The sequence below is a fragment of the Lutra lutra genome, chromosome 4 (assembly GCF_902655055.1).
Source record: "Lutra lutra chromosome 4, mLutLut1.2, whole genome shotgun sequence".
Lineage (NCBI taxonomy): Eukaryota > Metazoa > Chordata > Mammalia > Carnivora > Mustelidae > Lutra > Lutra lutra.
The window spans coordinates 76,012,282-76,037,536 of record NC_062281.1 but is presented as its reverse complement, the minus strand read 5'-3'; positions in this window follow the sequence as shown (position 1 = coordinate 76,037,536).

Genomic DNA, 25,255 nt, shown 5'->3' with positions numbered 1-25,255 from the left:
GATTCTACCCAAAGGGGCTGGGATGAAATTTCCATCACCCCTGCTCCTGCTGCCCCCATCAACGTCATAGGTATGCCTGGGAAAAACTTCTCATGGTTCACAGAAAAAACAGTGTTTCTGGGTGCACTTTACAAGTTACACTAATATTTTAATACAAAAATATTAAGAGCTTCACTCTTTGGGCTTGATTAGACTAAACACATGCATCGTTGCTAAGGTTATACTGGTTTTTATAGAGAAACCTTTTTTTTTTTTAAAGATTTTATTTATTTATTTGACAGAGAGAAATCACAAGTAGGCAGAGAGGCAAGCAGAGAGAGAGGAGGAAGCAGGCTCCCCGCCGAGCGGAAAGCCCGATGTGGGGCTTGAACCCAGGACCTGGGATCATGACCTGAGCCGAAGGCAGCGGCTTAACCCACTGAGCCACCCAGGCGCCCCTAGAGAAACTTTTGATATAGGCATATTCATATGTGAAGTGTGAGGTTGTTAGTTGGGGAAGAGGAGGAAGATGGATGAGCATTCATGGAGAATTTTGCCTTTAAGAACATTTAATACAAGCAAGAGTAATAAACATTTGTTGAAGGAGAAATGGAGTATAATATTTTACTTTCGAGAACAAGTTCTTAAAACCTGAAATTTTATATTTTCTAATGGATTTTATGGTTATATTTATTAGGCTTATTAAGATCCAATAGACTTCATGCTTTTGTCACTAAAACTAATACATATACCTCTCTCTCTCTCTCTCTTTCTATATATATATATATATATATATATATATATATATATATATATATAGTATAACAGCAATACTCTTCCTCCACATTTGATCAGGGTATGTTGATCTCAATTGGATGGCTGTATTTCTTAGAATCTAAAATGTTTTTATGTTCACACTTTCTTGTTTATTATTAGAAATCATCAACATGACGTTTTCAGAAAAATGCATGCATCCCAATTTTAGGAAAGCTACAATATGAAGTAGTTCATACCGAGGTGATGAAGAAAAGCTCTCCTTAACAGGAGAATAAGAGTTAATAAATGTAGCAACTTTTTATTCAGAAAGAATGAAATACCTAGACAATTGCCCTTTTGTAATCCCCAATAAAATTACAAATTCAGGCATTAATTATTGATCAATAAGGATGTTAAGACCATTAGTGATGTTTGTGGAAGAATAGGATATTGGCAAAGTGTCCAGCATATCACACCATAGATTCTCTGATCATTACAAACATACCTTTGTGTTTCTCTGGGTTTCCCTGTTCATCACTGCTTTCATACAATGATTCAATGTATCTTTCAGAATAATGGGTCTACATGAAGTTATGTATCTCAAAGTGATTCTTTATAGAGGACCCAACAGCATTTATGATGTATTCTGACCAAGATTGTTTGCCAAGCTAAAATAAGCCTTCGGAGTTAACTTTAGATTACAGGAAATAAAAAGGACTGAGGAACAATTAACAAGGAAATGTTAAGAAAAATTTAGAATGAAGGACATTCAGTAAGACAAAGAGTCTGGTCTTTTCAGGGCATTATTGTTATGAAAAGAGAAAGGGAGTGTTTTAAATTGAAAAGGAATCATCAAATGTAAGGCGCGAACCTTGATTAGGTTTTGATGTTAAAAAAATAATTTCTAAGAGCTACTTTGGAACAATTAGGGAAATTGGAATATAAACTGAATATTAGATGTCTTCAGAGAATTCCTAGGTTTCCCTGTGTGCCTCTCCGTTTCAATGCCTAGAAGGGCATAAAGAACCCTGAGGGGCCACATGGGAGCTTTTTATAGGCAGGCTTGGAAAGAGTACGCGTCACTTTGGCTCATATCCCAGTGATTAGAATTCAATCACATGGCTACATATTGGCTAACTGCAAAGGAGGGTGGGAAATGTTGCCTGGCTGCATGCTAATGAAGAGGGAAAGATTTGGATTTTGATGAGTTGCTATATCAGTTATAACTGGATACAGGTTCTTAATTTTATTGCCCATGTTTACTTTTACGTTTATGAATTTACTTGTGCAACATACCTCAACTGGGAGTGTTTCTCAAACTAATACTCCTTAGTTCTTAATGTCTGAGAATTTACCAAGTGGTTTGAATTTAAAATGGTTTGGAAGTCCTTGGAGATGTTTAAGGCTAGGAATGACTTTGTCAAATATGCATTGAATAGGGAGTCTGGTATGGGTTGGAGAGGCAAGACTGGAGGGAGGGGAGAGACTTTAAAAGTCACCCATGTGAGATCACAACAGCCCAAGTTCAAGAATGGACAGTCATGGAAGGGACATGTTTGGGAAGGCTGACTGAATGAGGGGAGGGGGAGGAAAGTGAAGAATAGCTTGGACTTAAGAAAATGATGAGAAGGAAAAACGGAAGGGGCTGCACTAAGTATGCATTCTGCTGACTTGTGTTGACTTGGATGCACATTTATCATTTTTTTTTATTACCTTTTTCTTGCCCTCGTCAAATTTTGTCTCTGGATTATTAGTGGTGCTTCAGATTTCTTGGAGAAATCTGTTTTCCAGATGGATGTATATATCCATCCTTATTGATATTTATTTTTTGTCTGTAATATCTTATTTGGCCTTCAAAATTCATTAAGTCCCTGAATAGTTGTCAAATCAGAATGATTCATCTCTGAACATTAAACAACTTTTTAAAAAATATTTTATTTATTTATTTGACAGAGAGAGAGAGAGGTCACAAGGAGGCAGAGAAGCAGGCAGAGAGAGAGTGGGAAGCAGCGTCCCTGCTGAGCAGAGAGTCCGAAGCGGGGCTCGATCCCAGAACCCTGGGACCATGACCAGAGCCAAAGGCAGAGGCTTAACCCACTGAACGACCCAGGCGCCCCTGAGCATTAAACAAACAGCTTTTAAAATCGCATGGAACTCTCCAGGACTGTCCCAATGGAAAGATCTACTAACTCCTACTCTGCTTAATGTGGACATGACCTTCCTGTACCCTACTGAAGGGTATCATGTATGAATTTCAAATTCTGCTCCATTTATATCAACACATATCTGATGTGCAGCTTGTACAGTTTTTTATATCTTGGTTCCAATTTGTTTTTTATTTGTGTTTCCAGAATATATGAATCTACCTTGCTGTGTCTCTATTTAGATACAGGTGTCTCTGGAGCCAGAACTGGCTGTGTCTATAATATCCAGTGTGTGACCAGATAAACTTGGTCAAATCCCCAATGTCTTCTGTCCCACATCTCATTAGTTTTCTTGTTTTGTCTTTTTCTTTTCTTTCGAAAATGATCACAAGAAAATTATTGAAATTCATTTCGATGGCAGTGAAACTACTGATAACCATTCATAAAATCCCTTTCAATTGGACCACATAGGAGCCCATGATTCTTATGAAAGGAATACAGTTCTAAGACAGAACTTTCAGATGCTGGAGGACCAGGAAGGCTGAAGGGTGTCTGAATGAGAAATAAGGATTCACAAGGGCAGTTGGATTCTCCCTACTTCTCACTGACTGTGTTGTCTTGGGCATGTTTCCCGACTGCTTTCAGTCTCAGCTTACTCATGGTATAATGTGGGCAATAATCTCCTTTCCATCTTGATGTAACAGCCAGTGAAAATGAAGGTCTAAGTGTAAGAGGAAAAGCTTTAGAGTTTTTTTTTTTTGCTTGTTTATTTTTTAAAGATTTTATTCATTTATTTGTCAGAGAAAATGAGAGAGATAGCACAAGCAAGGGGAGTGGCAGGCTGAGGGAGAAGCAGGCTCCTCACTGAGCAAGGACCCCAAAGGGAGACTCTGATCCCAGGACTCTGGGATCATGACCCAAGCTGAAGGCAGAGGCTTAACTGACTGAGCCACCCAGGCGCCCCTAGTCAAAGTTTTCTAAGAGGAATCACATACCTGTTTTTGCCAACTCCCAGTTCCAGCATCATGACTCAATAAGGGGAAACAGAAAGGGAGGTCACTTAAGGCCCGCTTGTCAAGAATAATTACTTTCTGTTTGGGGTGGGAGCTGTAATGGATCTTCAGTTGGTTCACCAGCTTATATATTAAAATACTACCTTGAAGTTTTGGTGAGTCACTTCATATGTAATGTGAACTTCAAAAGTTTTGCATAATCTGGTATTTTAACACTTCACCACACATTTGCAGAGGAATGTTATAATTTACAAAATATTTTAACAGCATCTAGCATATCATTTGAATCTCAAAACAACTTTATAGGATTCGAATTTTTACTCCATTTGATAATGAAGTAACTGAGTTTTTGACATTTTGTCATTCATTCCATAAATATTGAATCACATTTTTAGTGTATTGTAGAAGCAATAGTTGCTTCCGTGTTTTCAGAAGACTATTATTTTGAAGAGACAAGAATGTCTTCCTGGTGTCTCCGTGACCAGACCTTTACCCAGCTATGCCTACCTATCACCTTCTAGCAGCTGTATATAATTCCTGGCTTGATCCTTAGCGCAGCACTGTACATAATTAAACAGTTTGGAAACGCTTCAATGACAATGTGAAATTGGTGTTTAAAGAGTTCAGAATTACCGCTTTTGATCCTCTGCACTTGCTAGATAGACACAATGCTACTCCCACTGTCCATCTGCACTCAACACTTACAAATAATTTTTTTAGTGCCTTTGCTTTTAAGGGTGATTGGAAATTTATTTCTATGGATTTAGTTATGCATGCAGTTTTTTGATACACTGTTAGCAGCAATATTTTGTTGCAAGCAAACTTTATGAAAGGGGTTTGCCTTTTCTACTAGTAAATAAATCAGATGAATTTATGTCTGTGTCAATGAGAGGTGATTTGGGACACTAAAATCTCTGAAAATGGTGTTAGATGGAAAAAAAAGTGCCACTACAGGCAAGTATAAAAAGACGCTCACGAGCTTTTAGAAACAGCTGTATTTTGATCATTCATTCACATCTTAGCAAAGGCAATTATATTTCAAAATGAAAATGTGATTTTTCATTTTGAAATATAATTACAGTTCATGGAGAAATCTGGAAGGATGTTTATTTTAAGGCTCATCTCTATAGGTATTAAATGATAATGGTGGTTATTAGATATGAAAGAGAAATGGAAAACTCAACCATTTTTCAATAGCTCCGAATCAGGTGGTGCTCATTTGGCATGATGGACAATTGTTTCTCGTGCAAAAAAACCAAAACCACACAAACAAACAAACAACAACAAAAAAAACACAAGGCAAAAATATTCAGTGACAGTTACTGGGAAGAAGGAACGATGCAATAGGAACTGAAAACCAACAATGTCAGTAGCAGAGCTTATTTAAGGTTAATTTAAAACGTTTACTTTCCAGAATAACATGAGCATCTTGTTTCCAGTCAATTTGTTCATCGTTTCTGTCTCATATTGGAAAATCATTGAATCGGGGAAAGTCAAAGATGGTACCGGTTCTTAACAGTTTTACATTCCTCTTTCCATGAAAGCAGCAAACCATTTTGAGTTCAGTTTATATAAATCATTTTCATCGTGAAAAAGAAAACTTCTAAGAATATTCTCAGAGACACCTGCTCCATACATCCTACTTGTACTTGACTATTCATAGTAGAGACTTACAAAACATGCAAGGGAAAAATTGGACCTGATGTATAATCCAGTATAATTTTATTGTTTCAGAGAAAAAGAGAGAGAAGGAGGAGGGGGAAGGGAAGAAGGGGGTAGAGCTTGAAGAGGAAGGAGAGGGGAGAAGAGGTAGAAAATAAACAAAGAGACAAATCAATGGATTTTGGCCAACGCAAACAGAGAGCAAATAGCAACACTTAGACTAGAATTGAAGGTCGGTTCTTAACTCCTCATTCACGTCCTTTTCACTGCCAGGCAGGATATCACAGCGGTCAAGACCCTCACTTCTAAGCCTATTACTGTTCACTGCTTTCCTAGGGTGTGACCTTTGGTAAATCCCAAACCTATCTCTACTTTAGTTTTTCCATGTGTGGACTGGGGGTCCTAGAGTACCTACCTCATGGAGTTATTAAGGATTAAATGAAATGGCAGGCACATGTAAAGCATGTAACAGAGTGCCTTTGTGTGTGTGTGTTCGCCTGAGTGTGAATGGGTGTGCTAGCACTTGTTTTATAATTCATCTAATCGTTACTGTTTTCTCCGGTGTGCCGGCTCACTCCACTATAGAGCTCCCATCCCAGTTCAGCGCTGAGGGCTCCTTCCTCGATTTTCCCAGGCTTGCTTTGATCAGAAGCCATGCTTGGAGTAGGCTTCCACGTCAGAATCCTCAGAGCAACTGTTGATAATTTAAACTTCAAAAAGAAATTAATCATCAAGTAAGGCATCACTGGATGGGTTGGCATGAATATTTGCAATCTGTTTGAACTCTGAAAAAAAAACAACCAAAAAAAGAAAAAAAAAAGGAAATCAGAATGATAATTTTTGAATGTGAACTTGCTTTTGAATAGCACAGTTAATCTACTTGTAAAATGTGTCATCAGTGCCAGTCCAGGAGGACTGACCCCACTTCTATGGTGAGATGAAATTCATTACTACTTCTATGTGTCATACAGGGAGGCCCACTTCAGCAGATTACTGAAAGAATTTTCTAATAGGGCTGTTCAGGAAGGGAATGGTCTGTCTCAGGGAGGCTGTTGCCATCTAAGAGCAGAGGCTGAGTGACCCCAGGGGAAAAGCACAGTAATGCCAGGTGGGTGGCTGGTGACCAGATGTTGAAGTCCTTTCCAGAATTGAGATCTCAGGCCTGGAATTCCTGAACTAAAAGGACTGAAGTTAGGAAGAAACTTTTCTTTTGTGTTTCCTTCATCCATATAAGTTTATGTTATTTTGTCACAGTGAGCAAATAATTCGTCCTTTTTTTTTTTTTTGAGGTGAACTTGACATAACATAAAATTAGCCATTTTAAAGTGAGTATTCAGTGGTATTTAGTATACTCACAGTGTTGTGCAAGCACCACTTACATCTAGATCCAAACATTTTCACCGCCCCTTAAAGGAAACCCTATGTCCGTTAGACAGTTATTTCCCATTTCCCCTGTTTCCCCAATCCCTAAAAAACCCTGGTTTGCTTTCTGTTTCTATGGATTTGCTAATTTTGGGTCTGTCCTATAAATGGAGTCAGGCCATGTGTGATCTTTTGTGTCGGGATTCTTCCACATAAAGTCAAATACTATTCAGCCATAGAAAGCAATGAGTTACTGATTTATGTTTCTTTTTTTTTAAGATTTTATTTATTTATTTGAGAGAGAGAGAGAGAATGAGAGAGAGAGAGAGCATGAGAGGAGAGAGGTAAGCGGGAGAAGTAGGCTCTCTGCCAAACAGGGAGCCTGATGTGGGACTCGATTCCAGGACTCCAGGATCACGACCTGAGCCGAAGGCAGTCACTAAACCAACTGAGCCAGGCAGCTGTCCTGATTTATGTTCTAATATGGATGAATTTCAAGAACTCTCACCGCTGAGCATGATGTTAGCCATGGATTTTTCATTAATGACTTTCATCATGTTGGGAAATTTCCCTTCAATTCTCAATTTTCTGAGTGTTTTCATTGCAAAAGGATGTTAGATTTTATCAAATGTTTCTTCTATGTCAGTTGATAGGACCATATGGATTGTTTGTTTTATTCTCTTAGCGTGGTGCATTGCATGATTAATGTTCTTTGCATTCCCGCTTGGTCATGGTATATAATCCTTTTAATAGGCTGTTGGGTTTGGTTTGCTGGTAACATGTTGAGATTTTTGCATCAATATTTGTAAGGGAGATTGGCCTGTAGTATCCTTTTCTTTTTTTTTTTTTAATTGAGGTAAGTTGACATATAGTATTATGTTAGTTTTAGGTATACGATATAATAATTTGATATTTGTATACACAAGAAAGTGATCACTGTAGGTCTATTTAACGTCCATCACCAGAAAATTGAACCCTTTCACACTTTTCACCTGCCCCCGACCCTTTTCCCCTTTGATAACCACCAATTTATTCTCTGTATCTATGACTTTTGTTTGTTCACTTGTTTTGGTTTTCAGATTCCAGATGTAAATGAAATCATGCAGTATCTGTCTTTCTCTGTCTGGCTTTAGTTTAGAGTAATACTGGCTTCCTAGAGTGATTTATGGTTTATCGCCTCTTCTTTTACTTTTCGGAAGAGTTTGAGGAGGATTGGCATTAATTCTTCTTTAAATGTTTGGTGGAATTCACCAGTGAGGCCGTGTGGCCTGGACTTTAATTTCTTAGGATAATTTCTTCCTTTTATCCTGGAAAATTGTTTGGAGATACTCCTGAAGTATTCTTGATATTCTGGGAAAAATAGTCCTGGGTTATTTCTGGGTTAAACTTGGATGGTTAGCCAGTTCTTTTGAACTACCAACTCAAATCTTATGGGTTTTGTTTTGTACTTCATCTTCACTTTTGTGAGAAAGAGAGAGAGGGTCATGGTTCAGATTCTTTTATTCACTTTGGTAATTTCTTTATCCTCAGGATTAACAGTCACCTTTTTTAATCTTTGTATTTGGTTTAAATGGATCTAAAACTATAATACTTTTTTGACTTTTGTTCTTCAGTGTTATTAGGCTTCACTATATAGATGTTTCATGGAGAACTATTGACCAGAGAAGTTGCTCACAAGTCCTCTGATACTGTTGGCTCTTTTGGTTTTAATGCTAGATAGTGTGTAAAATGCTGCTTTGATTTATCGGTATTGAGAGATGACTTAATTCACATATGTGAATCTCCAGATTAGTTGATGTTTAATTTAATTGATGTTGGCTTTAAATAATAAAAATTCCCTAAAAACCATACTGGTATATTAAACAAAATTCCCACACAGTTCTTTTCCTTTGTTAAACTTTGTGTACAGGTTATAATTTGGTGTTCTTTTTGATGACTCAGAGGAATCATTTGAGCCTCATTTATTGGGCCCTACATCCAACCACTCAAATATATAGCTTTTCACATATCTTATAGGTTTTCTTTCCCTCCCCAAATCATAACCATTATTTCCTTTTTGCTATATTACCTGTACATCTGACCTAAAAGTTTTCTACTTTTCTCAGGAAATGACAACTAGTTTTCCAAAAGAAAGGAGAGAAATGAGTAGATGAATTATATTTTATGTTCAAGTAGATATGGAATACTTTTCCATGGGGTTATTCTATCATTCTTAGAAGAATGGACAGGATCTGAGACTTATGGAAAGATGACTTATGGCTGGTTCTATTAGGAAAAAAAAGGGACAAAAGCATATCAGTTTTAAAATGCTACTGTCTACCCTACTTATGTAAATATGTCATTTACTCTTCAGCCCAATACTTTTAGCTATATGTTGCTATCCTTATTATACTTGATTAAGGGAAAATAAGGGACTTGGTCCAAGTTACACATGGCAGTTAGTGGCAATCATTTATTGGCATGATATCAAAAGTGCAGCCAACAAGAGCAGAAATAAACAAAAGAGACTACATCAAACTGAAAAGTCTCTGCAAAGCAAAGAAAACAATTGACAAAATGAAAAGGCAATGTACAGAATGGGAGCAAATATTTGTCAACTAGATATGTAATAAGGGGTTAATATTCAAAGTACATAAGGAAGTCTTTCAACCCAATAGTGAAAAAAATATAATTCAATTAAGAAAAGGGCAAACAGGGGTGCCTGGGTGGCTCAGTGGGTTAAGCCGCTGCCTTCAGCTCAGGTCATGATCCCAGGTCCTGGGTTCGAGCCCCACATCGGGCTTTCTGCTCAGCAGGGAGCCTGCTTCCTCCTCTCTCTCTGCCTGCCTCTCTGCTTACTTGTGATTTCTCTCTGTCAAATAAATAAATAAAATCTTTAAAAAAAAAAAGAAAGAAAAGGGCAAACAAATAGACATTTAAACAGACATTTCTCCAAAGAAACAAACAAATGGCTAACACCCGTTCAGTGAGCATTACCAAAAAATCCAAAGGTAACAAGTGTTGGCGAGAATGTGGAGAAAATGGAAGCTCTGTACATGGTGTTGGTCAGAATGTAAACTGGTGAGGCCACTATCGTAGCCAGTATGGAGATCCTCAGAACTTAAAAAATGCACATACTATATGATCCAGCAATCCCACTTTTGGGTATCTATCCAAAAGAATTAAAATCAGGATCTTGAAGAGGTAATTGCACATCCAGTGTTCATGGTGGTATTATATGCAATAGCCAAGAAGTAGAAACAATGAAATGTCCACCAATGGATAAAGAGAACAAGGCAGATACACAGAGTAGAACAGTGTTCATCCTGAAAAACAAGAATGAAATCCTGCCATGTGCAATAGCTTAGATGAAATTGGGGGAAGCTAAGCTAAGGGACATTAAGTCAGTTGCAGAAAGACAAATCCTTCATGATACCCCTTATATGAGGTAAATAAAATATTCAAACAAGAGAGTGGAGAAGTAGAAGAAGAGAGTAGAATAGTGGTTACTAGGGGATGTGGGGAGAGGGGGATTGTTATTCAACAGGTATGAATTTTCAGGTATGCAGGTATGCAAGATGATTAAGTTCTAGAAATCTGTATACTACTGTGAACAACATTGTAATTGTAGAGCTAAAATTTATTAACAGGATAGATCTCATGTTAAGTGAGCTTACTACAATAAAAAAAGTGATATGGGGAAAATATAAAAGAGGGAGACTTTAACCACATTTAAGAAAAAATGGCAGAAGGTTTTTTCACTTGCTTGCTATAGAGAAATCACTGGATTTCATGTTGGTTAAGTTCATTTGCTAAGTCTACTCATCAAATGTGCATTGAGGAGCTTTTATAAGCCAGGCTCTGTGAATGGTACCGAGGTTAGAGATGAGTAAGTTGCCAGCCTTGCCCTTCATGGGCTCAGAGTTATACACATTGACCAAAAGAGATCATATTTAAGATAATGTGTAATGAGGACCATACTTTTGGTGTACAACAAGGAGGAAAAGAAGATAATGAGTGCCTCCGTGTGGGATGGTGCTGGAAAACTCTTTCAAAGGAATATAAGTTTTGTGCTGAAAGTGTGGGAAGAGGAGCTGACCAAGTGGACCACAGGGGAGGCAGGACAAAGCATTTTAGTGGAGCCACAGGTTGGAATTCCAGGCAAACAAGGAGTGCCTGGGGACCTCCGTCCCTCCACTGTCAGTGACTGGAGGAGACCTTCATAGTGCTTCTCCCAGGTCCCCTGGGTCTCTTTGACCATTGCCGCCACTCCCGACTTCTGTGTGCTTTCCCTTCTACCATAGCACCTACGGTCCTTCTCGGGACGTGGGAGAGAGGCAGGTGCTCTGGGCACGATCAGCTAACACACAACTGATGTCAAAATACAAGAGCTTCTGGCTTGGTCAGTACAGACTGTGAAGCATCATTTACACCCAGAGTTCCTCGGTGGGATGAGGCTGAGTCTGGGACTTTCCCTAAAACCACATGCTTGCTTGGCTTCTTCCCCTGCCTTGTCTTAATTACCCATTACCAGTTGCTCCTGGGAGCCCTTAATAAATCACTTTCATGCTCATCTTTGGTTCAGAGTATGTCTCTGAAAGGCTCATCCTCAGACAATGGGACACTATTGCGTGCCTTAAAACCTCCCTAAAGTCATTTTCAAAATCAAATGCGGTAACATGTATAGGACTTTGCACTTATAAACCACCGACAAATGCCAAATATGGTTTGTTATTAAGAAGTGATGTTTGGGGGGGCCCCTGAGTGGTTCAGTCAGTTAAACATCAAACTCTTGATTTCAGCTCAGGTCATGATCTCAGGGTTGTGAGATCAAGTCCCGTGTCAGGCGCCTTTAGAAAATGTCAGACTCATTAGAAAATGAGATTTGCAGTTATACTCCACTCTTCAAATTATCAGTATGTGTTGGTTTCTTAGTAGAAACCTTTTTGATGTCAGCTCTGAGGCATCTGAATGTGAAGAGTATGGCAATTCTTGTTTTTTTCACAGATTAGCTTGACCAAGAGGGAACTCTACAGGATATTGTAGAGTATTGGAAAACAAATAAACAAATAAAACCATACACTGAAAATCATGCTTTGGGGTAATTTAATCAATCAATTAATTAAGCTAATTAATTAATTATTTATTTTCTGAGATCCATTGGATCATCTGTGATGGTTCTTTCCCAATTCTTTGGTTGTGAGGGAACCTGGATGAGAATGGCTTTGTAGGCCAGAAGTAAAGTTAACTTACCAAGTGCAGTTTTGGTGGGTTTTGTTTTATTTTGTTTTGTTTTGGTTTGGTTTGGTTTTTCCTTTTTTAATGGCTGAAGAGTGTACAGAGAAGTAAAAATCTGGTCAGGACAGCACTGGAATTCCAAATTCAGATTCTATATGGAAAGTTCATAAAATACCACTTAATTTCCCCTCTTAAGGCAAAACAAAGGTTGGCATAATTTTTTCTTCCTTGGTCTCTAGTCAATGAATGAGACAGTACGGTAATACTGATTCTATTAAGCTTTTATTTTTTTAACCAGTAAAGGGAGAGGACTTCACTCTAAGTGATTTGTGTAGCTTCTGCCACCTCAATTCTGAATATCCCATCTCTTGGTGGTAATGACTCTGTTGGGCTCATCAACATGTGTTTTGTGAATTGAGTATAATGTGTGGGTCCATTAAGCGATCAAGCATTGAGGACCACATAACCATTAAAGCTTAACTGCTTTTGTCATGAAGCTGTTTACATTAGATGATAAGATTATTAGTATGACCCACATTCCTTCCAGTCAAACCTGTGTGTGTGTGTGTGTGTGTGTGTGTGTGTGTGTGTGTGCATATATCAGTTTGCACAAAGCATAAGTGGGGTCCTATGCTAAGTAAAAGGTAAGGCATCAGTATTCATCCTAAAAACATTAATCCTGGATCCATCCAACTGAGAAAGACGGCAGAGAAGTCCAGCTGACCCCAGAGGCTTTCTCTTGCTGTGTTTATTGTTGCTGATGTGCAGCCAAGATTTCCAGTGAACTGGTGAACTGGACCTGGGAGAGAAGCCCTGGTCAGATTTCTGCCCCCTGAGCAGGTGAGCCCATCCAGTAGCTGAGATTTATGCTGCTCACCATTTCAGTGCCAGTAGGAGAAGAGCTGTTTTTGATGATATATGAGCAAATTCTCTGTCCAGCAGTTCCAAGATTTCACTCTCTATGGCACCTTTCCTCTCAAAAATAAATTTTTAGAAAAGCCTTTCCTTTTCCCTAAAACTTAATCCTCTCAAAACCCAACCAACCAACCATCTTCCAAAGATAAATGAAGAGGGGGGCCTGGGTGGCTCAGCTGGTTAAGCCTCTGACTCTTGATTTTGGCTCAGGTTATGATCTCAAGGTCATGTGATCGAACTCTGCATGGGGCTCCATGCAGTGGGAAGTCTGCTTGGGATTCTCCCTCCCACTTTCCTTTGGCCCCTCCCCCTGCTCCTGCTCACGTGTTCTCTCTCTCTCTCTAAAATAAATAAATAAATCCTTTTAAAAAAAAGGATAAATGAAGAAAGGTGAGGGCTGACAGATGAAAGGCCATGAAAGTCTAGTGGGTGCTATGAAACTAGAATCCACTCCTTTTTATTTTTTCCTCCATAAAAGTGGTAACATTAGCTCTAGCAGGTTACATGATGTTGTGAGTGGATCAAGGTTGTGGAAGGAAGTGTGCATCAGTGTGGGGCTACCATAGCAGAGTAACACAGACTGAGGGGCTTAAACAATGGAAATTTATTTTCTCACAGTTCTCAGAGCTAGAAATTAGAGGTTTTGCAGGGTTGTTTTCTCCTGAGACCTCTCCTTGGTTTATAGATTGCCACCTTCTCCCTGTGCCTTCACATGTTCTTCCCTCCTTGCGTGTCTGTGTCCTAATCTCTTCCTATTGGCACAACGGCCATATTGGATTAGCTCACACCCCAATGACCTCGTTGTAACTCAATCACCTCTTTAAAGACCTTGCCTCCAAATGCAGTCACATTCTGGGTACTATGCATTAAGGCCTCAACATATGTGTTTTGAGTAGACACAATTCAGCCCATAACAGAGGGGGAGATTCAGAGTAAATAGTTACAGATTAGCCACACTCACAGAAAGGTCTGAAAGAGAAGAGAGGATCAACCTGGTACCGTTTTGTATAAGTCCCTCATACAAATTTTGTTTTTTAGCTGCATTCACTAGCACTGTCCCAGGGATGAGGCCATAGGATTTACAGTCCAGCAAAGAAGAGGAACAATATATCCAGGACCTTGTCCCAGAATGTTGTTTCTAAAGATTCCCCTAACCCCTAACATTATGATGTTTAATAAAGAAACAGAGGGGATTCCCAAAGGCTTCTGAGCCATTGCCCCTTCTGTGAGCTCTTTTGGCTCCCCTGTCTCTATCCTTTCAGTGGCACATTCCCTCCTGATGGTTGTTTGGATTCCACTGGATTTTACCTGCCTGTTCCATCCTTGGTGCTTATTCACATTAAGAACAAGAACTATAATTTCAAAGCAATTTCTCCTGGGGTCTAGAGTCTAAGCAAAACACTAATCAAACCAATGTGGAAAACCTTTGTTAGAAACTAGCAGATATTATGAAAAGGAACTCTGGGTTCAGCCATTTGGAGTAAAACTAGGTCAAGGGAGAGAGAATACAAGAAAATTGTACCCAGCAGAAATTTGGTCTGATAGAAACATTTGTATCAAACTGGCTTTTTTTTTTTTTTTTTTTTTTGAAGCATTACTTGTTTTCTTCACTTAGCTATTCCGAGTGTGAAGAGATGTGTCTCCCTGTGTGTATGCTCTCCCATATGCCTCTCTATTTCTCTACAGTCCTGACAGGTCAAGGTAGTGGGAAACGAGGACCTGCAGGGACCATGGTCTCTCCATTCCTTCACATGACAGTCTTGAGCAGAGGTGGTGGGAAGTGGATGGAAAAAGGGGTGTTACCACATCACCTAGCACACAACAAGGAAGATGGATGCACCATGCTTTTTTCGTTTTCAGGATGCACCCACATCCTATTCTTTTGACATAGAAACATTCTGGTTTGGATTTCTGGTTTTCAGGGTTCGCCTTCCCCCTGAACCCATCTAGTCACTTACCATTTTAGTGTTGCTTTACTTACCTCTGAACTGGAGAAGATAATGCCTCTCTCAAGGGCTACTAAATTAATTGAGATCTATGTAGAGTGCCTGACAGTGGCTGGCACAAAAGGGGAGTTGAGAAAGGATCTCTGCCCTCCTCTCCTGCACCATCTCTTCCTTCCCAAATCTGGTAGAAGGGAAAGGGGGACCAAGTACTGACCATCTGTGGCTCCTTCTAGATCTGTTGTCTCCCCTGTTTCCTTGGACTCAGGGACATATTTGTCATCATAAGGCACTTTCTGTTCTTTCTATTCTACCCTCAGTAATGAAACTCTCCTTAGATTTTAAATTAGAAATATTGTTTTTTGGTTTTTTTTTTTTTTTTTTTTTTTTTGTATGTGAAGAGTAAACTTCCTTCCTGGATTATAAGAGGCTCAACTTTTAAGCATCCTTTGCATTCAAATAATGATGTCAGTTTCAGTGTAAATATTATGCCAACCCTGTTCATCCCACAAAAAAATCATTCCCGGGGCGCCTGGGTGGCTCAGTGGGTTAAGCCGCTGCCTTCGGCTCGGGTCATGATCTCAGGGTCCTGGGATCGAGCCCCGCATCGGGCTCTCTGCTCAGCAGGGAGCCTGCTTCCTCCTCTCTCTCTGCCTGCCTCTCTGCCTGCTTGTGATCTCTCTCTGTCAAATGAATAAATAAAATCTTTAAAAAAAAAAAAAAATCATTCCCTGTACTTCCCTTGGGCATTTCTCCTTAGATTCCACTTAAAAAGGGGCAAAACTCCCAGGTTATGGGTTCAAAGGTACAGTATCATTTGCATACAGAATCATGGTGAACTACAATGATCACCCTGCTCTATGCCATCCTCCTTTATTACCTTTGTTTTCTCCCTGATGCTGAATCACTTGATAGGTCATATAGTTTTACTTACTTCTCTATTTGCACTCAGGCTCCCTACCACTAGAACATAATCTCCATAGCAGCAGAGATTTTTTTTTTCCTGCTGTGACTTCAAGAGTACATAGAATAGTACTTAGCCTAAAGAGGCAGTTCATATAAATCTCTGTGGAGAGAATGAATGAATGAATTTTCTCCTTCTATCCCCATGGATTTTCAGCAATAGTCAAACATAATCTTTCATGTCAACACCTTCCTCTAACATTTACCTCTGACTTGTCCCCAAAGCTGCTTTATAACTCACACGGCTTGACCTACTCCTACTACCCTTGTATATTTCCCTCTGCTCCATAATTTTTTTCTTTTTTAATTTTAATGTTCACAAAATACATCTTCATAGTTCATATTTCACTGGTCTTAAAAATTATATGAAAAATGATGATCTCTGCCCCATCCCTCTTCACCACTTTTCACTCTTTATCCTGCTCCCAGTGGCAACTTTTTATGTATTTGTTTTCTGGTATTTACTTCCCTATTTCAATAATATATTTCTACTTGTACCAATGAGAGGACTATTTGCATCATATTTGTTACAAAAGAAGTGCAGAAATTGTGAGTTTTAGAAACTTTCATAGCAATTTGACATTGTCATAGTATCCCAGATCATTAACCATTTTTTTTGAAATTCATTTTTATTGTAATTTATAAAAGTATAGTTCATGGGATTAAAAAACAAAAACAAAAACTGGTCCTTCTCCAAAGGCAGTTTGGGAAGAGTGTTCTCAGCTATATACAGCTCACTTGTTCTAAAGATGCTTTCACTATCACACTATTTTTTTGTTGTTGTTGTTTGGTTTTGGTTTTGTTTTGTTTTAAGAGTAGGAGGAGGAGAGATAAATTTTTCTTAGATATTTCTGGTCTGATATCTCATTAACTCACAGATAAGTGATAATTCAGCTGGTAGAGGCTTCTGGTTAAAAAATCATTTTTACTAAGAATTTGACAGTGTAACTCCATCATCTTTCAGCATTCAATATTCTACTAAGAAATCCAATGCCTTTCTCACTTCCCAAACGTAGTTGGTGACATCTATTTTTTTTTCCTCCAAAGAAATCTTCAGAGATTTGTCTTTACTCTTTTTTTTTTAAGATTTTATGTATTTATTTATTTTTCAGAGAGAGAGCAGGCAGAGGCAGAGAGAGAAGCAGGCTCCCTGCTGAGCAAGGAACCCCACATGGGACTAGATCCCAGGATCCTGGGATCATGACCTGAGCCGAAGGCAGCGGCTTAACCAACTGAGCCACCCAGGCGTCCCGATTTGTCTTTACTCTTAATGGTTGTGAAATTTCATGATTTGGTCAGGACTTAATGTCTTTCGATTCTAGGTAACTTTCTTTTCTAATTTCTTGGCATGCTTTATATTCCTTTTTTCCCCCCAAAATTCCTTTTAGTCAAATGTTGAAAACATTGAATTGATGTTTCCTTTTTGTGCCTTCTTTATCCCATGGTCTGTTCATTTGTCATTCTGTTGTCCTTTCTAACTGTGCTGGTTAGGGTGGGGACAGAACCACCGCTTAGACAGATTTTCAACCAATCCCATTTTCAGCCCTTGCCTCACCCCCACCTTCTGTGGTACTTTGTGATTCCAATTATCGTCAGGAAACAAATTTTGTAGGCTTAACTATTTGTTTTGTAGCAGTATTTCTCTCTTCAAAAACATATATTTCAAATTTTGCACTTTGCTAAACCAATTCTTAATCCTATACCTCTTCTACATATCACAGTTTGAGGTAATAGGTGATCTTGGTTTTATTGAAATTGGAGATTCTGTTTTGTATTGTCCTTGCTATGTTGAGCTAAATTCTAAGCAAGAAGGATGCAAAAATATGTTTTATAGTGTCCTAAAGCCCCAACTCCCTTTTTTTCCTATTTAATTTGAGTTCTAATCAATATACATCTCCTTTGAGGAACTTTCTTGAATAACTCATATTTTTTTTAACACTTTCATATTCTATATGACACTTATCTTTATATGTGTGTGTGTGTGTGTGTGCACACATATACTCTTACGTTAATAACATGCTAAAACAATTTATATTATTCGGGACTTGTCTACCTATGATTTGATTTATTTTTAAGGTCCGGAGATAAACCAAACCAAACCAAACCAATAAACAAAACCCAACCAAACCTGTCGGCACACGTGGCCTATATAATGCAGTTATTCAAAAACGAGTAAAGTTAAAAAAAAAAAAGTGAGTGATAATAGTACAGTAATGGGGAAATGATTTTTAAAAATCTCCCTACTCATTTGCGGTAACCTGATTTCTTCCTATGTATCTTCTTTTCTCCTTATTTGACAAATCTTACTAAAATCCATACATAGCTGTTTCTGTATAAGGGAATAATAATGAATATAGATCAGAGCAAAAAGAATTTTTAGAACACACACTTCTTTTGAGAGAAAGGAGGTCACTGTGAGCACCAAAAAAAAAAAAAAAAAAAAAAAAAGGGTGAACAAATGGTCACCAAATGCTTTTACCTGGTTAGATGCCATGAGTTGAATAAGCTCCCCTCTGCATAAAGGCACTTAAGGAGGTACTTTGACACTTTCAAGCCACCAGGAGGTCTGCTAATAAAAGACTGAACTAATAATGAAATGTTTCTATCATGGCCTAAATGGTACTACATACCAAGCTCTTAAAATGTTCCACATCTGAGAAATGAGTAGCTAGGCATATACTGTGAGTTAAAGATCTCTGGCCCATTGTCACTTGGCAAAGACTACTTAAAATTCCAATTTTAAGACAATTTCTTGTTAGAAATTTATTGTTGTTGTTGTTATTTTATATTTCCCCCATTTTGAACTGATCAATCCTGCCTGTGAACCACTGTGTATTCTGTCCATACCTCATTAGATTTATTAATATATCTCTCTTTCTCTCTCTTTCTCATAGACTGTAAGCCAGTTGAGGGGAAAGGTGATGTCTTATGATTCTTGTATTCATAGAGCAAGAACAAAATGATTACTTAATAAATACTTATTGTGCAAAAGAGGGGGAAATTATCTGAATAAGTACATTAAATTTATTTTCAAGAATATTTTTTTCTTCAAAGAGGAAGTTGTAAATGAAAGGCTATCACTGACGTGACCCTATGCAGGTCAGAGCCTTTAAAGCTGCTATCCTTGAATCATTATTTTCCAAAATTCCTCAAAGTAATTTACAGGGACAGTCCTTTGTCTTCTCAAGTGCATAACAGCCACTGCAATTTATGATTTTTACATCTTTTCTCAGGACGCCTGAATACTTTTGTTTCCTTTAGCGATAAAATCATCAGATTCCTATTGCCTGGGAGCTGTGACTTATGAAATAAATCTATGAGCTTAACAGTAATGAAGAGTGAACAAATGTAATATTCACACATCTTAGAATACTCACAAATGATGAATGGAAGATGTGAATATGTGGCTTTGGTTTGGGTCACTTTCTCACTTCTGTCTATACTTTCTGTGAGGCGTTGGTTCAAAGGAAAACTCACAAAGTTATGTTCCTTGTAATACTTCCTCTGCCCAGGAAACATTTTGCAAATATACTTTAGCAGACATGTGACTTATACCAAAACCAGATTCTGGTCTTACTGCCAACAAAGCTTGGCCAATGCTTCTTTACACAGATGCACGATGTTTACACATAGCATACCTGATTGCTCTATCATCTACCCACAAAATACACTGCTTCTTCCACATAGATGTGGTTTCCAAGGCAACAGAGGGTTCCTTTAACAATGAAAGCACACAGAAGTTGATTTCCATTTCTATATGCCAAGTTCTAACCACTTCCTCCACCCATAGAACTTAATGTTTGCCAACAGGAAGGCAGAGCTGAGAATAAAGTTCTAATAGTAGAAGAAATGTTTTAATGTCTCAGCAAAGTTAAATGCTATGAAGAGATTTTTGTTTAACAGACTTATAGAGTGAGATTCATGAAAATCATTGGATAGAGCGTGAAATACAGAGAACATACAAGGTATGGATAACCCTGAGGTACACTAGTAATGTTGGATGGGAGAAGACCCATCTTTCTGTGACTGTTGAAGTCTTTTGATAAACTAAGTCTCCAGTTTTTCCTCTGTAGGAAAATTTGTTGCAAATTATCTCCACTTTCCTATTTCCCCTCCAGAATCCAACACAATCTAGAACCTACTTAGAACTGCCCTTGCAAGACACCCAAGTTTTTCTAGAGGCCAAATCCAGTGTTACTTGTCCATCCTTATACTCTGGTTGAGGATCCTTCTATGCTGCCTCTCCCTTCTCCTTTTCCCAAGGATCTACTCTTCCCTAGTTCTCCTCCACCTTCGTGTCTGCTCATTCCCCTTTGTAGTCTCTTCTTCCTTCACCCATGCTTTTACTGTCTGTTTTGTTTCTGCCCTTGTCTCTTGTAATTCTACATTTTCCTCTAGGCAATAGTCTCTAAACTGATTGCACAATAGACTTGTTGAGGATCTTGTAAAAATTCCAAATCTCAAGTCACAGTGCATCTTCATCTCTGTGGGTGAGATGTATTGATGTATTTTGAAATTCTCCCAGGAGATTCAAATGTGCAGACACGTTTGGGGAATGACTGCCCCAGAGTGGTCCCTCTCCTCTTAATTAACTCCAGATTAGCTGACACTTAACATGCTAGGTTTATGCCTTTTCCAGGACTAATTATGTCTGTGACATACACCCCATTACCCCTTCTTAAAATTTCTCAATAGTGTCTCATTATTTTGGGATAAAATAAAAATTGTTACCAGTGTCCATAGTCCAAGCTCTGCTTACCTTCAAAGGCCCATAGCACACCACTACCCTGTCCTTCTTGAAACTCTCAGGCACATTGCTACCCCTCTGCCTGGAATGGCCCTCTTTATCTGGTTAATTCCAACTTGTCCTTTCAGCCTTGACGTTTCCCTAGTAGCTCCTTCTCTCACAACTCAGTGAGTTTTGTGGGTCATAGCTCTTTCCTCATTTATACTTTTTATTGGTTTATCTTACAGTAGACTTTAATTTGAGAACCAAGTATTTGCTTTTTATTTCTCTATTCAGAGTGCAGAGCACCTTGAGCCCTCTGCCTGTTCAGTGCTTGATAAATGAATGAATAAAAGAACATGATGGTTGAACATTTCTTCATTGAAACCTTATTGGGATTTCTTCTTCAGGGGAAAGAAGGCTACAGAGCCATAAAGCTTCCACACAACCTTCCTTCAGGCTCCAGAATGGTCTTTCCTTCTTCATGTTCCCTCCTTATTCATCTGGCAAGTGGAGCACCTGGACATGATCCAGGCGGTAAAACCAATTTTCATGACACTTGCGAATCACCCTGGACATCGTTTTAAGCAGCTAAAATTTCAGCAAGAGCTGTTGTGTCTTCAAGGAGATTTTCCAATAGCTAGACATTACAGCAGCTGCCTGCTGGCAAGAGCCTTGGGCAATTTTTAGGTTAAAAGGGAATCTGAGGGCACATATGTGGCACAGAAGGCCCAAGTGACCCATCACTTACCAGAAAGACATAAGAAATCTTTGTTAAAACATTTCTATTCTGGGAAACATGAAAGTTTGAGTTGTTATTTATAGCGATGCAGTTCTATGAAATTAATCTTGAGAACGTTCTTTAAAAACTAGCATGAAAACTACAACTTAAAAAAATTTTTTGTGGGTAAATATTTCCCGCTTTTGCAATTTATAGTTTAGAACTATTCTATTAGAATTTTAATAAAATATTTATAATTAGGGGTGCCTGGTGGCTCAGTCACTTAAAAATCCAACTCTTAATTTTGGCTTCAGTTATGATCTTGTGGTCGTGGGGTCAATCCCCACATGTGGCTCCATGCTGAGCGTGAAGCTGCATGGGATTCTTTCTCTCTTCTCCCTCTGCCCCTTCCCCCGCTCTAAGTACATACATATATAGATACATACATACACACATACATAAAATCTTAAAAAAAGGCACATAATGACACCAATGGCAAGATACAATAATTAGGAAAAATGGAAGTAGTGACATCTCTCCCATTTGTTCTTTGCAAGCCTCTTTTGCTTTTTATATAACTGCTATTTTCATGGTAAGGTATAAGCATTATAAAACAATATATAGGGTCTCATAAGGTTGAAATAAAAATCATTTTCCCCTCAATCATCTAGTAAAAACAAACAAATATACACAAAGTTTGCGAGAGAAAAACATGCTATCCTGAATGGCCAGCACTTCTGATTGAAACACCATTTTCCAGATTTGATTTTGGCATTGTTTTTCTCTGATAACGTGCACCTTTCCCAAGCCAGCCATATCAGTTAACCCCGTATTGTCTGGGCTGCCAGTTGTAGTCTATAAGGTCCCAACACTTTCCTATTGGCAATGGTAGATAGAAAGTGATACTATAAAATCTCATCTCATTAGTTTCATGTGTTTATGCTCAAAGTAGCCAAAAGACATGGCCTATTATCACAACACAATCACCTGTTTTAAGTATATGGTTGAGTAACAGTATGGGATCAGGGCCACCATCATGGCTGCTGAACTGAGCAAGCACACAGTGACCTGTGCTTGCTTTAATGCTCCATGGCTGCCATCTTGAAATACTTTGTTTTTTTTAAGATTTTCTTTATTTATTTGACACAGAGAGAAAGGTCACAAGTAGGCAGAGAGGCAGGCAGAGAAAGAGGGGGAAGGAGGCTCCCCACCAAGCAGAGAACCCGATGTGGGGCTCCATCCCAGGACCCTGAGATCATAACATGGGCCGAAGGCAGAGGCTTAACCCACTGAGCCACCCAGGTATCCCATCTTGAAATTCTCAATTTTTGAAAAGGCTCCCCATATTTTTGTTTTGCACTGGGCCTTGCAAATTATGCAGCTGGTCCTGTCTGTAAATCCTCACTAAGCATTTCAAAGTGAGTGAAATGTGCCTAAAATCAACAACAAAGTCAGCATTAAAGAAGGAAGCTGTGGATAGGGATATCAATTGACTAGGAAGAGAGAGAAAGAGAGAGAGAGAGTGAACCCATATACCTTTGCTCAGGTATGAATTCTTCACAGGATCTTGTTTCTGCATGTGAGTCTCTGGACATCACTTCATAGTATCCTTTCTTTCTGCATGCTGGTTTCTTACCTGACAGAGGCACAGGAGCCCTAGATAGCATCCCCATGGTTATCCTTGTTTGCACAAGAATTGTTACTTCTTAGGGAAAGTCTTCTAAATCAAAACACTGCAAATATCTTCAGAAATTTCACTGTATGCTTGAGGGTCACCTATTAGAATATGTGGAAAGAAATTCTCCTTTTGCAGAGTCAAGTCAGCACCATGATGGTGAGGCTCAGGGGACTAAGTGACTTACTGATATCAAGGTAACCTGATAGAATTGATAGATGCATTCCACAAATATTTAAGTTTTAATGTTTCCTTTTCAAAAAATATTTAAACTAGTATAATTTGATTTCTGGCTTGGATTCATTAGCACACTGTACCAACCTTTTCTCTGAATTGGCACTTATCTGGCAAAAATGGAGATGCAATTGGAATATGGCTCTTTAGATAATATAGCAAAGAAAGATAAAAGAACTTTTTGTGGTTTAGACATTTATCAGATTTTCACTGGGACAAGAGGGGTTTGGATAAGAGGCACTAAATTGTTATTTTGTTTGAAGAGTCATTTTGGCTTAGTTTGATGCAAGAATGGAAGGTAAGATTTCTTCTATCTTTCTTATATCTTATTGTCTTTTTTTCAAGTGATGTTTGAAACTATTGTAGGTTTCAGAATATATATTATTTTAAGACTAGATATTTTCAGAATACTTTCTTTTGCTCTAAATTCCACCAGGTTGCAGAGACATGTGACTCAGGTGCCTGTGATGACGTACTTCCTACCCTGGAAAACTGGGAGAAAATAGTTATCATGAGTCTTATCTTTTCTCCACATGCAATAAAGAAAAAAATTTAGAGAATGGGATAATCGTTACCAATCTTATTTAATAATGAAATAAAGCAAAATTAAACCCTTAGTTTTTAAAAAGTTTATTTTAAATATAAAGAACAATAAATATTTTTTAACTATGAATGAGTGAGTATTGCAGACATATGCAATTATCAAGAAGGGGGAGATTCTTAAGAAGAGAAGGGGCAATGTCCTCCTATGATAAAAATCATGGTGAAAATCACACAAAACACTTGTGAAAATGCACATTCCCATGTCCTGCCCAGAACTATAGATCAGGAGATTTTGTCAAGGGATCTGAGGGTCTGTATTATAAAGAGGCCATTCCTGTGATTCTTATGGTCAGGATAGTATAGGGAAATTTGCCTTAAGCCAGTGGCTCTTAAAGACCCATGAATAACAGCTGCAGACTTATTTTTTTAAATATTTTATTTATTTATTTGACAGACAGAGATCACAAGTAGGCAGAGAGACAGGCAGAGAGAGAGGGGAAGCAGACTCCCTGCTGAGCAGAGAGTTCGATGCGGGGCTCGATCCCAGGACCCTGAGATCATGACCTGAGCCAAAGGCAGAGGCTCAACCCGCTGAGCCACCCAGGTGCCCCTAGCTGCAGACTTATTAAAACTGGATCCAAACTTAGTTTCTTATTCAGGTATCTGGTGAGTGGCATGTGTACTTGTAATTCTAGCAAGTTCCCAAGTGACCAGTGCAGGGACCACACATTGAGAACCACTGGTTTTAGGGCCCATTATGGTGTCTGCTGTTATAACCTGCAAGGCTCAGTTGGCCCCACACCCAGAGGGCATTTGACTCTTCTCTGGCCCTGCCACTTTCTATCCCAAGCCCTTCATCACCTTCCACAAAAAGAGATTATGATGTTATGTATAGAGTAGATCCCAACCTGTGATCATGATGTCCCATAGGGTAAAGAGCTCCAAGGAAAGGTGCCAGCTTTTACCTAGATCCTGGAATACAACAAAAATGTTGAGTCTTTTAAGAAGAGCTAGTTGGTTGCCATGTTCAGGTTTAGGCAGAGTAGGAGAGAGACAATAGTGGAAATGGAAACCCTCATAAGCTCTTGAATCCAGAGTCTAGAAAAGTTTAGGTGACTGGCAACATCAGCTACTCCTTTTCCTTTAGAATGGGGTTGAGAGGAGTATAAAGAATATGTTCCCTTGTTACAACAGATTTTCTCCAAGAGGAGGTAGAAAGGGAGATTTAAAATAGCATTTTTCTTTGGCTGTATCTCCTTGAGGAAAGTTGGCAGTCCTAGTGTGTGTGTGTGTGTGTGTGTGTGTGTATGTGTGTAGGCAGGTAAAATTTGTGGCGTGTATACTTTTATGTGTAAGGATAGCAAGTGGATGTTGTCCTAGCTAAGCTAGACCCTAACAACCT